The 8739-nt window shown below is 42.1% G+C and overlaps 1 non-coding gene across 1 annotated transcript; it reads right to left on the reverse strand.

Annotated features, from left to right (window-relative positions):
* Nucleotides 1–5448: 5448 nt before the first annotated feature.
* TRNAE-CUC (transfer RNA glutamic acid (anticodon CUC)) lies at nt 5449–5520 on the reverse strand. The gene has a single exon. It is a non-coding gene; the product is annotated as a tRNA-Glu (tRNA).
* Nucleotides 5521–8739: the final 3219 nt, after the last annotated feature.

Consider the following 8739-nt stretch of genomic DNA (forward strand, 5'->3'; position numbering starts at 1 on the left):
GAGTTAAGCTAGCCCTGTCCGGTAAGGCATGAGTATGGTTAACAGAAGCTCACGGAAACAAGACCATGCGTAAAAATTATGTTAAAACACCTTATAAGATATGAATCAGGATGGTTGGCAGCTGAAGTCTGATAGGAAGGGGGGGGGAGAGAATCTCTGCCAGCTCATGCTTCTCATAAGACCACGGGGCCCCCCCACTTGGCCCCCACATGGCCATATGGCTGACAGGCCTCTGACCATGGCCCCGACATCCATCAGCAGGGCTCCGAGGCTGGGATCTTTGGCGGACCCCCAAGTCAGACTGAATTTATAGTATCAACAGTAATTTATAGCATCAAAAAAAAAAGAATGACGGTAATTGGCTCCCACCCTTGGGGGCGGGGGCTATGCCTCTAACCTGGAGCTCTAGTGACATGTCTTATACAGGGAGTCCTATAAATGCTAATTCGGCCTTTTTCTCATCAACCGTCGTTCGTCGTAGAGGTACGATTCCAATTTAAAATTTGCTCAAAACGCGTTCATAGATTACCGATCTAAATTTTTATACGGTCCACTTATCCTCTAACTTCCAGTTAGAAGGTTGTTGCCCTGTATCTCCTGCCGCCAACAAAATAAATTCCATGTTTATAGGAATGTTGTGCAATATTCGCTGAGATACTCAATATTAAAAAATAGGAGAAAAGTTGGAGAAGAACAGTATACATGAGGGGGAAAGGAGCGTTGACCGTTAGTTTCTGCTGATCTTTCATAACTTTTCTCCGATTTTTTAATTCAAATATCTTGGCGTAGGTTGCACTTAAAAACATGGATTTTTTTTCCCCTCCGTTTTTCGCATATCTCTGTGAGTATTCCGCTTAGAAATATGGAATTTCTTTTGTTGGCCTCAAGAGATACGGGGCAACACCTTTCTAATTGGAAGTTAGAAAATTAGGGGACCATATAAAAATTTAGACTTTCTTATTTTGCAGGGTAATTTTTGAACTCCTTTTGAGCATTTTTTAAACTGAAACTATGCCTCTACGACGGACGGTTGATGAGATAAAAGCCTCATTAGCACTTAAAGGACACCCTGTATATTTCATGTCCATACATATCATGTTGTTTTCATCATGCACATTGGTTTAAAACCAACACAACCATCTTATTTCAACAGACAATTTTGCTTTCATTTGATAGATGGCAACAGAGAAATCCTGGAGCAAAATTTTTATATTTTAAGCCAGCGTTTCCTATGATCCGTGGAACCAGAGGTGGTCCGTGACGACGGTACTGGTGGTCCGCAAGCAGATTTGATAATGTTCCGGATAATTTTTCCACAAGATTGCAAAACAAGAAGTGGTTCGACGGACAAACACAGGTTTATTTACAGAACAGCAATTTACACGTATTCACAACTAACCAGAGAGTTAACAACTTTCTCGTAAAGTTTAAACACAACTGACTGTTCATCGAATCTCTCTATTCGAGTCTCTTTGAGCCTGCCATCTTGTGAGCGCTACCGTATTTATAACCCTGGCAGAAACTTCGAGAAATAGAACATTCCACAAATTTCTATTTTACAGTTTCCAAGTTGGCGGCGCCACCGTACGGACTGTCTGGAGGGGCGTTGAATCACTGTTTGAAGGGGCAGAACTTTCTAGAATGTTCCTCCAGCCCTCCGCTAGTTCTCAGATAATTGCATCTTGCGCTAAACCGAAACCGGTATCAACTCTCGTTGCCAACAGACGATTGTGCTAAAGGATTGCGCCATCTATCGTCTATAGTTCGTAACAATAATTTTAATTCCCAATAAATGGAAACATGTTTCGTTGGAGTAGTATTTTTACGGGTTCAAATATAAAAATCAGGCTTTCATACTTAAGGCAACCATATCTAATCGAGGAAAATACTGTAAATCGCATTACTAAGTATAAAGTAAATTACAGCCTAAAAATGCAAGTTACGACAAATTTGTTGATTATTGCTGAAGATTGGAGGAAATGAAGGACTGTAGAAAATCGCAGTAAACTAACACGTATTTCATGTAAGAGCATTCATCATGACCGGAGACTATGTATTTTCACCGAGGAATATTACTGGTAACTGTGATCTGAAGTATGGCAAAAAATACAGGATATATATTGCCAATTGTTTCCTCAAACGTTGCCACAAGTTCAAAAAAATCACCAATTGTTACATGCTGAAACGGCTTCGAATTGTGAATCCATGGGAAATGAAGTACTGCTGGAAGCCGCAGCGAATTGAAATGTAGTTTTGACGAGAAAAACGTTGATCATGGCAAATTATTTACATATAGTTATAATAATTATCAGAAAAATAATTTATAAATTGTGAAAGTTACACTCATTAAGTTAAGATTACATGAATTCGAGTGAGTTTCGTTGAAAAAAGAAACGGGACAAATTCGGAGAAGATGAGAAATACAGAAATACCCCGTAAAATACGGGACACATGGTAACGAAACTCGTGTTGTAGGTCTGTCGAATCGGTTCATATATTTTACTGGTCCGTGGGTTCAGAAAGGTTGAGGAAACGCTGTTCTAAGCGATACTCTTTAATGCGTATTTCTCTTCGACACTAAAAATATCGGTAGTACGGGAAAGCTAATTAGAATAAGAAGGACCCTACGATTATTTTTCTACGTCTCTTAAAAGTGACTGATGTAGTACTGCGTTGACGCCTCTGTACCGTAATGATGTGTAAGATGCATATTGTGCCCGAACTTGCGGCCGTGTTGATGACACATCCCCCTCTCGATTCGGAACTACAAGTTGTCCGTAACTGGTACGGGGTAATGTTTGAACGCCGTTTAAGCATTTTTTTTAAAATGGGAATACCTCTATGACGGACCGTTGATGAGATAGGAGGTCACATTAGCACTTACAGGACACCCTGTATTATTTTTATTTATTTTTTACTGTAACCTTCCTTGAAAACCAAATATAAGAAGCTCGTATTTTCCGCGTGAGAAAAATAAAAACCGTTCCCGATATTCTTCTCCTACGCTACTTCTTAAACACGATAACGGTCACGCAAACGATAACGCTTATCTATGGCCTAGCACAAAAACGAGAGCTTTGTTCAGGTGTCCAACGTCAACAAGCTGATAACCGCTCTCTCTTGCACTAAATGTCCTACACAATTTCCTTCATTATTGTGGTGGTGGTGTATCACTTTTTTTGACCGTAACAGCAAAATATTTACTTTCACGGTGAAATATGTATATTGATTTATTCATTGATTTTGAGACGAGTTGTTGAAATCGATGAAGCCTAATGGGACCCCGTTTTACAAAGCAACAAGCCTAACGAGAGAACCTCCGAAGGCACCGGGCCCCACAGGCGTATTTACAGGGGCGCTTAGCGAGCTATAGCCCAGTGCGATGATTTCGGAGCGGCGGTAAATTTGAGAGATGAAAGGTCAAGAAAATTAAAGTAGAATGTGTATAGTATATAGCCCACAGGCTGTGGAACTATAAATCCGCCTCTGCCTAGAAAGTGAGGGTCTAGGTGAGCAAACGAGTGGCCTAGAGAATTTGCAAACAGAGTGACCAAGAGATCGAGCGAGCAGAGGTCAGTGAGTGATCAAAATATTGACCCATAGCACGATTGGTCGGTTAGAGACCAATATAGTGACCCAGAGCGTGAAAAGCATGTGAATGAACAATGACATGTGAGTGACCTGCCTAGAGAATTTGCAAATATATGACAGACCGAAAGAGTGACCAAGAGCTCGAACAAGCAGGTCAGTGAGTGATCAAAATATTGACCTATAGAACGATTGGTCGGTTAGAGGTCAGGTCGGTTAAAGATCAATAGAGTGACCCAGAGCGTGCGCAAGCATGTGAATGATTAAAACCAGATCAGTGACTGACTAAAAGAATGACCTAAAAAGTGAGGTACCGGGTCAGTGAGTGACCAAAACAATGACTTAAAGAAAGTGGGAGCATGGATGTGTGTGTGTGTGAGAGAGGGAGGGACCTCATAGGGACTAGGTCAGTGAACTAGAGCGTGTGCAAGTATGTGAGTGACAAAAACGGTGTGCAAGAATGTGAATTATAAAAAGAGTTACACCAATAGGCTCATTGGGTTGGGTTTTTCCAAGTTTTATAAAATATTTTTTATCAAACTTTCATAGTGTCCCGGCCATCGTCCGGGATTTTCGTACATAGTAGTGTTTCTCAAAATGTGTGTCACGGCGCACTTATTCATGCTTTGAGGTGGTTCTTTCGTGAATGCACAATATCTACTAAACTATTCTGGGGAGCCGCAGGTAAAACATGAATGGGGCAAGGGAGTCACCGGTGGCAAAAGTCTGAGAGACACTGCTTTGCAGCAAACCCTTTAAAACGCCAAATTTCATGGAATCTCGGGAAAAAAAACAAGCTTTATGAGAATCCAAAGAGATTTTCAACACGTTTGACGTCGTGGTCTGAAACCATAAAGAAGTAAAACCTATCGGGGGGGGGGGGGGTTGTTTACTGCTGGTCATCTGGAGAGTTCACCATTGTATTAAATGAGCCTGATTGGTGTTTGAATGCGAACTGGGGTGCCAAGTGTTGTAGAGCAGTGTTTCTCCAACTGCCGGGCCGCGGCCCGGTACTGGGCCATCACATCGTTCATACCGGGCCGCGACTGATCTGCCGTTTCCTTTTCTCCCTCCATTAATGTTCCGTTAATCATGTGTTCGGCCGGTCCTTCCACTTATAAAAATAAATGAAACCAGGCCGCGGGCTTCTAAAGGTTGAGAACCACTGTTGTAGAGTGTTTTATTTGTTTGAAGGCCCGTAGCTAGAAATTTCGTTTGGAAAGGGAGGGTGGAAACACTTGCATTTCGGGGGGGGGGGGAAGAGGGCAAGTGATAGAACAATAGATGTGGTCATCTTCCCCACCCCCTTTTCTCAGTAATTCTCTCACATTTCAGGGGGGGGGGAGCAGACCCTCCCGAGCCAGTACTCTCCCGCTACGGCTTTGTTTGTTTTTGGTTTCAGACCCAGGGCCGTCTTAAGAACATCGTGGGCCCCCGGGCTACTTTAGTGTCTTGCGGTACATATCGCGATCATTTAAGAGATCCCAAGCACATTTCCAAATCTCTTGAGTGACCCACGGCACACCTCCGTTCATAGGCGGAGATTGACTTGGAAGTCTGGGGGGGGGGAAACGTCATTATTGCTGGAGGGGGGGGGCACGATGATGATGATGTCAATTCTTTTATATATATATATATACATTAGATCAGTCGAATCCACCTTTGACGCTGGGGGGGGGGCATTGTCCCCCCCCCCCAGTGTCCATCTGCCCCCAGTTTTTCTAAATACGAGTGAAGTGTAATGATTGAATAATTAATCGTTGTAGGCCTGTTGCTCTCTGTGGCGAGACTTTTTAATTGGGAGATCGGCTCGCATTTGCGCCTCGAAGTTGGGAACCACCTTCAGATTAAAAAAATTGCTTCCCACACCGGGAATCGAACCCGGGCCTCCTGGGTGAGAGCCAGGTATCCTAACCACTAGACCATGTGGGACGCTGGGCCATGCTGGAAGTCTTTGAGCTATGAAGAGAGACTTGATTTCTTGAATATGTATTCATTCGAAGAACGCAGGTGTCGGGGTGGGGAGGGGGGGGGACGCGATCGAAGTGTTTAAAATTTTCAACGGGATGGATAAGATGGACCATGAATTATTATATTAATTGACACCGTCAAACGACTGTTTCGAGAAGGGGGACACCGGTATCGATTGGTATCCCGTTAAAAAGTCTCGCCCTAGGGAGCAACGGGCCTACAATGACACAGTTATTCAATCACTATACTTCACTCATAGTTAGAAAAACTGATGGTAGATGGCGGCATCACACACAACAAACATTACACGGAAACAAACTTCACGTCCGATTCATAACATGCACATTCCAGCACGCACCAATTCGCTAGAGGTTCCGCAGAGGAATATGAACGAGGTTCATGTGTGGTTTAGTAGTATCGATTTGTAAGGGACAACTCAAGGTTGTGGTGTCGTATCCGTACTTAGATTGAGATAACCATAATCTCTGTCATGGGCAGTGTATTGTTCCGGATAGTGTTTCTCGCAAGCACTCGAGATGGCAAAGCAGATTAATTTTGCAGAACAGCTACGTACAGGTATTCACAAGTATCGATTTCGACGAAACACGACCGACAAATAGAGAGAGCGACCTACGAATAAAATATCTCAACAAAATTCTGTGTTTTTAGTTCGCTTTTATACGGGCTTTAAAAGCTTCAAGAGAATTCTACCTCATTCTCGCGACATCTTTACACCTCTCTTGGCGCCCTGACATCACCAAATTATCGCTGTCGGCAGACTTGCCAAGTTCGTCATCGATTTGGCGAGATTTACGGAGAAATGCATTAATGATTACTTACAGGCGAAAAATGGCATGATACATGATAAATAATGACTATTTACATAATTTCCGTAACACAAATAATTATGTTTTATCATGTATATACAGTTTTTAGTTCGTGTGATTGACTTTTATTGTATCTTAGACATAGGCATACGTAGAATTTTCTCGAGGGGGTGGGGGTTTAAGATTTTTTCCCTTCTGGGGGGGGGGGGTATACGTTTGTTCCTGCAAAATAACACTATCATCTTGGCTCGGTAGGGCCCCCCCCCCCTTGCGTACGCCAATGGACATATATGACATCCATTTGTTATATGGGCATCTTTTTTCTTCTTTTTCAGCCGCCTCGTTGGGCATTTTGCCTGTTGTGGCCTTGTATCTGTTATTTGTATTTGAAAACAACCACCCGTAAAGACACGATTCAAATTCAAGAAACAAAACCAATTAGATTCTTTGGAATTGTTTTAAACTCGCTTTTTGGACAAAAAACCTCAAAACATGATATTCATCTCACTAAACCCCCCCAACATCATCCTTTCATCTGATGGGTCTTTCCTCAATGAAACTAACCATACACGCATTGCCAACGTGGTCCTATAACATATTTAAAAACATGCCGTGGGAATGTAAGTCTTTATGCAAATTACAATCCATGTCACGCTCGTTTTCCAACACGCATGTTTTGGGCTTAATAAGAAGACTACGGGTCAAATTTACATCGGGATCCATTTTTCTTTAAAAAAAAGAACAATAACAAGGAAGAGACGTCCATTATTATTATTATCTGACATTCACTTAATGTTTCTTTCATGTGGATTCATGTTTTTTTTATGTGAAATCTTCGCTCATGGGTATAACGACTTTGTTTACGGAAAGACACGACGTCGTCGTCGCCGCCGACATGTTAATCCATGCAGACATTATTATTGTTCACCTTCTTCAATGGACGGAGGATCAACAAAAAATGGCCAGACTGGACGACGACTGTATATCATTTTTTGGCGAGGTATTTAAATCGTGTTTTCTTTTTGTCGAATGTTAATGTGACTGAACATTGGAATGCTGCTCCGCGAGTGGCAACGAGAGCGTGACGTTGACAGATCCTGTGAAAAATTGCTTAAATTTTATAAAATTTATGCATTTATATGAAACATTTCGTGGTTTCCGTAACGATTTAACTGGATGTTTAGATGAATATGAAGTATGTGAAACGGGACAATTGTTCAGTGCCGCCTTAACGCATGGGCCCACCCGGGCATGGCCCGGGGTCCTCGGAAAAACGAGAAGTAGTTGTATTTTTCGAGAATCGGCCAGGTAGGGCATCAGAAATATTACTTGGCCCGAGGGCCCACGATGCTCTTAAGACGGCCCTGCAGTTGTTATAGTTTGGGTTATTTTTGTATGAGTGAGGCGAAACTTTGTGTAGATGTAGAGTGGGAGGGGTAAGGAAAGCACAACCCCTACTGCGGAATGGATGTCCCCCTAGGTAGTCGCGTGGAATCACGTGATATGCGCTGGCGATTGGCCGACATTACCATCCAACAGGCAATCGGTTGTTTTTTTCCATCTGCCTCTACTAAACCACACATGCACCTCGCCCATATTCCTGATAATTATGACTCTACATAATCAGTTATAGTCATAAAAATATATTATATTACGTATTTATATTGCTTTTTGGGGAAATTACATTTAAATACATTGCAACTTGCAATAGCCCTCTATTTCCCGTTATTGACTATTTTTCAGCAATTTTAGCGATAGTTGGCATCTCCACAAACTTTTGACAATTTTATTGGCTATAATTAGTAGCTTTACTTGCCCCCCCCCCCTCTCTCTTTGACAATTTTTTTGCCTTTCTTTGCAGCTTTACTTGCCCCCCCCCCCTCTCTCTTTGACAATTTTTTTGCCTTTCTTTGCAGCTTTACTTGCCTTTGACAATTTGTTGGCTCTTCTTGGCAACTTTATTTGCCTTTGACATTATTATTATTTTTTTTTTTTTTTGCGAAAATTGGCGCTTTTACTTGACCTTCACAATGTTTTTGCTGTTAATATGTGATGTCTCGTACAGATCATGGTTTCACGTATTTTAATCGAGAAGATATGGTCAGCCTAAATGTAGATAAAATTGTTTTTTCTCGGAACAGCTTTCACGGGCCGAATGGAACACCTTAGTGGGTCACATTTGGCCCGCGGACCGGAATATATACACCCCTTGCTGCAAAACATTCTCTAGGCTTTTTCCGAATAGGTATTTTTAAACCTCAGCTCCTATAGGCCTATATCTCATCCTTAACAGCACACGGTCCTTATATTCTAGTCCTAGTACTTTCAACAAACACATCGAAACTATGCGCAA

This window comes from Pholcus phalangioides, unplaced genomic scaffold (assembly GCF_987345545.1).
Source record: "Pholcus phalangioides strain wild (caught in Gottingen) unplaced genomic scaffold, Ppha-v1.0 ptg000012l_1, whole genome shotgun sequence".
Classification (NCBI taxonomy): domain Eukaryota; kingdom Metazoa; phylum Arthropoda; class Arachnida; order Araneae; family Pholcidae; genus Pholcus; species Pholcus phalangioides.